At 34.6% G+C, this 7078-nt stretch overlaps 1 pseudogene; it reads left to right on the top strand.

Moving 5' to 3' along the window:
* Positions 1-724: 724 nt before the first annotated feature.
* On the top strand, positions 725-6225 carry LOC125111291 (cytochrome b-c1 complex subunit Rieske, mitochondrial-like; annotated as a pseudogene).
* Positions 6226-7078: the final 853 nt, after the last annotated feature.

The following is a 7078-nucleotide window of genomic DNA, read 5'->3' as shown; positions in this document are numbered from 1 at the left end:
TGGATGATTCTGATTTAATTGATGTACTTCTCAGAATCTATTCTCCAAATGACCATATTACAAGAGATCTTTTCTGTTGTTTAGTTTTTTCTAAGCACCTAATAAGTTCATTTTTATTTAGTATACATTTATCAACATGATGCTAACTTCTACTAATACACTTCTCAAATTTCCCTAATAGCTTTTCTATGTAGAATCATGAAAAAGCATACATCTAATTAAAAGAAACATGGATTTGTACCATATATGCATATAGTAATTGTGATAATTGCTTTCTTTTCCCATTGAAACTAACTCTCTTAACATGTTTTTATGAAATTGGATGCCAACTAGGCAGTAGCATTAAATACTACCTTATTTTGTAAGTTGATCAGTCAGTCAATCCGTCTTTGTGGTCTATTCTTATGTTTGTTTTTTTGTTTTTTTTCCCATGTTAAGTTCTCCAATAGCTTGAACTAGAATTCCCCAAGGCTACACTGAAAGTTTCTCTTTGTTTTCTCAAATTCTCAGAACTCCGTATGAATCTGTTTCCTGGATATTTCATCTTTTATTCAGTATTACCAGTGACCTTATAATAGCCTTCTCCTTAATATTTGAATTAAAAGAAAGTTCATAATTTTATTTCATTTTTCATGCACAGGGACTACAAACCTTTTAAAGAGTTACATCAATTATGCTTATCCTGAATGCTTTACTTTGGACAAAATTGCCTTTTGGGAGAACAATGCCTGTTTTCTTCCTGAATAAAGGTTGTCTTCAAAATCATGAGGCCAACTGCAATTTCATAATGCTTACCTTCCTAGGTATGATTGACTGTTGTCAACAATTGATAGTGAGAAAGGCATCAAGGACTAGTCCCCTATTACATTTAGTTCAGGCTTACATTTGAGTCCTTAGTCATAACAGCTATACATACATTTTCAACCTCATATAAACCATTCTCAAGCATTGAGATTTAGAATCCTTTATTAAAATGCATTTTCATCTGTTCTTTTGAGAAAGGCGTTGCCTTAAGAATATTCATAAAAATTAATTAGAACAACCAATATCGAGGTAACCTGTAAAACCCACTTTAAAGCAGCAGGCAAAGGGTTTGTCCAACTTATATCCCATGGCCAGTTCCTGTGATGGTAGAGGCTTCTTCCTCTTTGTTCTCAGAATCCTCTCTCTAGGGCTATTTCCATTTACCACAACACATCTCCTAAAGTCCTGAGCACAACTGATCTTTAAGGCAGAGGTATCAACATACAGAGTGAACACTGCTTCTTTCTGTTGGCCATAGTACACAAACTCATCTCTTATTAAATTCTGACTGACAGCTTTCAAAATACACAGACAGAAAACACCCCCTGACTGTTTTTCAGTTATTGCTTCTTTGACAAAATCTTATGGTTACTCAGTGGACATCCAACGCATAATTCTGATCTTACTATTTTTTTTTCTCTAATAGACTGGTTTTGACAGCAATTTTTTTTTAAAAGAAAGCTGTTCTCACAGGCTATTGTTGTTTTACTGATATGAAAAGGGAGAAATATTCCCTTTGCCTTCTAGCTGAACTCACTGCCCTCCTTAAAGCTTTATATTCTTGCCTTTTCTAAAACCTGTCGACATTTATACTCATACTTGCTCTATATTTGCTATGGTTCATGGATAAAGAGAACTGGAAGTGATGAATTTCTTATCTAAAAAGGTGAGTGCACTCAAATGGCCCTTAGGTTCAAGTTCTTTAGGATGTCTTACAAGTACCTTATACCACAAAAATACTATGGTGGATGCTACATGCGGAAATGATCTGGTTGATAAAAGCAGAGGTCGTTTTTCATTTCCAACATTCATGGACTTTATTGGCGTCATTTTTCTTTGTAGAAGTTTTTATTCTTTTAAAATTTAGTTTACTTTATAAACTCAATTTTACCGACCTTTTGCTTTATGCTTAACAAGACAACAAACTCTTTCAAGTAGAGTTTGTACCACCTAAGATTTATTTTGTGTGTGTCTGTTTGTTTTTCCATTATATTATATATGTATCATTTGAGATACATCTGGGCTTTATTTATGAAAGATGTAAGATTGAAACCAGCTTCTATTTTTCCAGATTGCTAAAGACGTTTGAGCTAAATACTTGTGTTGAATAATTTAATTTATTCATTTCCTTTGATGTTTACCTAATTTAATCATGTTTTAAATTCACATAGATATATGGGTCTATTTCTGCAATTTCTCTTCTGTTCATTATAGCTTTTCTTCATTTTATTAATCAATACCAAAGTGATTCAGTTAATGGATTTTCCTACCAGTATTGATATGTGAAAGGCTAGAATTTTAAATTCCTTTATTGTAAAGTTTTTTTTCACCTCTTTTCCCATACTTAACTCTCCAGAAACTTGACAATCACCCCGATAAGTTAAAAACTAAAGCTTTAGTCATTCTGTGGATAAATTCTATTTATTTATGTGTTAGTTTAGAAAGTATTGATATTTTGAAATATATTCTCCTCACCTAGAAAAAGTTCTATGCAAAAGATATTTTCTTTATATGCCTAAGAAAACTCATACCTCTTTTTCCCTAGATTTCCAACCCATTTCATATAAGGTTTATATTTAGGTATATTATCATTTATTTATATTTTAAATGTAATCTATTTCTTTAATATATTTTCTAACTTGAAACGGTTTATGCATAGACCAGCTATTGATTAAATAGATTATTCTTTTGAACAGGCATATTGTTGTTTTCCCATCATTTATTCAACTGATTTTTTTTGTTGTTGTTGTTGTTCTTTTCTAGGGTCACACCCGTGGCATATGGCGGTTCCCAGGCTAGGGGTCTAATCGGAGCTGTAGCCACAGACCTACACCAGAGCCACAGCAATACGGGATCCGAGCTGTGTCTTCTATCTACTCCACAGCTCATGGCAACACTGGATTTTCAACACACTGAGCGAGGCCAGGGATTGAACCCGCAACCTCATGGTTCCTAGTTATATTTGTTAACCACTGTACCACAACGGGAACTCCTTATTTTTTTTTTATTATTATTATTTTTTTGTCTTTTTGCCTTTTCTAGGGCCGCTCCTTTGGCATATGGAGGTTCCCAGGCTAGGGGTCTAATTGGAGCTGTAGCCACAGGCCTACACCACAGCCACAGCAACGCAGGATCCCAGCCACGTCTGTGACTTACACCACAGCTCACGGCAACACTGGATTTTTAACCCACTGAGCAAGGTCAGGGATTGAACTCACAACCTCATGGTTCCTAGTTGGATTCATTAACCACTGAGCCATGAAGGGAACTCCTTGATGGCTTTTCTTTTTTTTAAATTATAATTGATTTACAACGTTCTGTGAATTTCTGCTGTACAAAAAGTGACCAAGTCATATTTTTATTTTTCTCATATTATTCTCCATCATGTTCCATCATGTTCCATCACAAGTAACTAGATATAATTCCCTATGCTATACAGCAGGATCTCATCGCTTATCTACTCCAATTACACTAGTTTGCATCTACTAACCCCAAATTCCCAGTGCCTCCCACTTCCTCCCCCACCCTCTTGCAACCTCAAGTCTGTTCTCCACATCCAAGAGTTTGTTTCTTTTCTGTAGATAGGTTCATTTGTGCCATATATTAGAGTCTAGATATAAATGATATCATAAGATGGCATTTTAAGTGTAAAATCATACTGTATGGAGAGAGTGAAGATTTAGACTCTTCTAATTTTTAAATTGCATACTTTTCCCTCTTCTAATTATATTGCCAATGTTTTCATACCAATAATAAATAATACAATTTTTTAGTCATCTTTTTTTCTAACCTTAATGACAAGTTATCTAGTATATGTCACTATTAGAAATGTGAAAGCTTTTATTTAAGCATTTACACTTGATTGGGGAATTTTTTTTTCTTTTTGAGAGAGTTATACATTATTCACATTTTAAACTTTTCCTTTTTTAACTAAGCAAAATGTTAAACTTTTCAAAAAATAATTTTGCAGCTTAAATTGTATATTTTTTCTCTATTTTATTAACATGGCCAATATTTTATTTTTGCTTTTTTTGCTAATTTTTATATGTGGGTATTGCCAATTGAAATAAATTTTAAACTTTTTTCTATGATTTGGAAAGTTTTGAATAACATCTAATTTATCTCACATTTGAATATTACAAAATACTCATAATTGAAAGCCTCTGAGCCTGGTATTTTGTGTGTAAGTTAAGGCAGGGGACAAATCATAGAAGCACTTTATTAATTTCACAAATTTTCCATGCGTACATGTTTATTTTAATTTTTTGCCTATACAATAATACTTCTGACATTTATGCTTAGAAAATAATAAATTACTGATCAATTTCAAATATGTTTTCATGAAGTTTGGAAAGTAACAATCCTATAGACTTCCTTCCTTCCTTCACATTAACATTTTGTTTAACAGAATTTACTATATTTTCATTTTTACAGTGATTTGGGTTTATTTTTGCTTTTTCTCTTCATCATCTTGACTGTGATTTTATTCTACAATGTTGTACTAGTATTCTATGTGGCTGTAACAGATTGCACAAATTTAGTGGGCTTGAACAACAAAAAATATAGTCATACAATTCTGTAGGTCAAATTTCTGACAAAGATCTATTGGACTAAAATAAACAGTACTCATTTCAGGAGCCCAAGAAGAGAACCTATTTGCTATGTTTCCAATTTCTAGAGACCTCACACATCTTGAGTTCCTACATTCTCATATCCAGAATCTCTCTGATGCTTGATTCACTGGCACATCTGTTTCTGACCACGGTTAGAAATGTTTCTCAATTTTAAGAAATCATGTAATTAATTACATGTGTGAAGACTCTTTTGTCACATATCACAATATTTTTGGGTTTTAGGAATTAGGACAGATACCTTTGGGGACCATTATTCTTCCTACCACATCTATTTCAGATCTTTCCTTCTCCCTGTTTAATTTATAACGTTTTCTTCTTTATTTCTAAGTTCTTTTTAGTATCAATAAGATTCTATTTCCTTATAAATAAATCTAGTCTCAATTCATTGAATTTAAGATATGAAAAGTGATGAAAATATTCATTAATTTATCAATTTTTGAGCACCTATCTCTAATCTAGTCTAGACATTAGAATTATACCATTGAACAAAATAGGAAAATTCTACTCTCTTGGATCTTACATTTCACTGAGTGTATAAACAATAAGCAAGTAATACACAGTATGTCAGAAGATAAATGTTATCAATAACAACAAAAAGGGGAGGGAATAACAGAGTGGAGGGCAAAGTCTGCTATTTTATGGAGATGACTAGTTAGGTGACATTTGGTTAAAATGCAAAGAAATTGAAGTAGTGAAACATAAAGATGTGGAGAAGAGTATTCCAAGCAGAGGAAACTTCAAATACTAAGACCCAACAGTTGAAACATGCTTGACAAGTTAAAAAAAGCATAAAGGAGCTGTCACATCCCATGCCACATCCCATGGGGTTGTAGGCATGCTGTGGCCCCTGTGCAAGCCCTGATGCCACCTCCTATGAGTCCCTAGTGCTAGACACAAAGTGGTCCTTCTTGTGCCTGGGAGTCATTGAGTGGCCATGTCACCAGCCATCTTTTGGTCTCCTACATGAGCTTGAGTGTTTCTGCTACTGTTATTCCCACATGGATATCAAAGTGCCTGACTTCTCTGACTATTGTCTTGCTGAAGTGTTAGTACAGAGTCTTCAAAAGAGAGTATTGAGACTAGAAAATGTTTCTACTATTTGATAACTACAACAACTACTGTGGGTGTTGCATATGCTGCCAAGAATGTCATCTCTTAGTTTGTTTCCAGTATGAGTTCTTCTGCTGATAGGTTGGCCAAGTCAAAAATTGAAATCAAGTTATTCGATATTCCACAGGGCGAAAATATAGCTTTCAAAGGAAGAAGCAAATCTCTGTTTGTGGCCCTTGGAACCAGGAAGGAAATTGACCCAGAAGCTGCAGTTAAAGTGTCCCAGTGCCCACAACACGTTTTAAAACAGGAAACCTGAATAGGTTAGCTTGATAAGTGTTTGCACTTACCTTGGTTGTGTACCCATTGCAAGTGCAGGAGATTTTGGTGGTTATTGCTGCCCCATCATGGGTCACACTATAATGCATATGGCAAGATCAGGAACGGGCCTGCACCTCTGAACCTTGAAGTGTCTTCATATGAGTTCACCATTGATTATATAATAATTGTTGATTAGAGACCTGGACTCAAGTCATAGCCTACTTTTAGTATTTGTTTTACCTCCAAAGAATTATTTGAGAACAAGCCTTCTGTACTTTCAGTTAGTTGACTTGAAGTATTTAAGAATTGCTAATAATGTATTTGAAAACTTGTGAAGTAAGTTTAATTTTATGTTGAATACTTTCAAGCATTGATTTACTAGAACTACTCTTAAACATTTTCAGCTCAAAGACTTCAAAGGTGCAGTGTCTTTGATAGACCATTCTAATTAAAAATTACAGACCAGAGTTCCCATTGTGGTGCAGCAGAAATGAATCCAATTAGTATCCATGAGGGTGAGGGTTTGATCCCTGGCCTTACTCAGTGGGTTAAGGATCTGGCATTGCCCTGAGCTGTGGTGTAGGTCACAGATATGGCTTGGATCCCATATTGTGACTGTGGTGTAGGCTGGTAGTAGGCTGGCAGCTGTAGCTCCTATTTCACCCCTAGCCTAGGAACTTCCATATGCCACAAGTGCAGCCCTGAAAAAAAAAAAAATTAAAGACCAATAAAAAAGAGAGAGAGAGAGCATGAAAAAAAGGAGTGAGTGTGAAAGAAACACTTCTACTGGGAAAGGTACACCAAGAGACAGAGGAGTGGGAACTAGCCCCAGGGATATAGCTGAGGCTAGATCACAGGCCTTTGTTGAATTATTCTAAGCTTTTGTAAGGTGCTTGCTTTTACTCTCAGTAAAATTTTAATCCATAGAGAGGTTTTGAACAGAAGGATATCATGACTTATTGTATATTTTAAAAGAATTTATGCTGATGACTGTATTGAGACTAGTCTTTTGGTGAGCACTGAGGGGAAACAAAGATAACAGTAAGGAG

The sequence above is a fragment of the Phacochoerus africanus genome, chromosome 1 (assembly GCF_016906955.1).
Source record: "Phacochoerus africanus isolate WHEZ1 chromosome 1, ROS_Pafr_v1, whole genome shotgun sequence".
Taxonomy (NCBI): domain Eukaryota; kingdom Metazoa; phylum Chordata; class Mammalia; order Artiodactyla; family Suidae; genus Phacochoerus; species Phacochoerus africanus.
The sequence above is the reverse complement of the archived record's forward strand: the minus strand, read 5'-3'. Positions and strand labels throughout refer to the sequence as shown.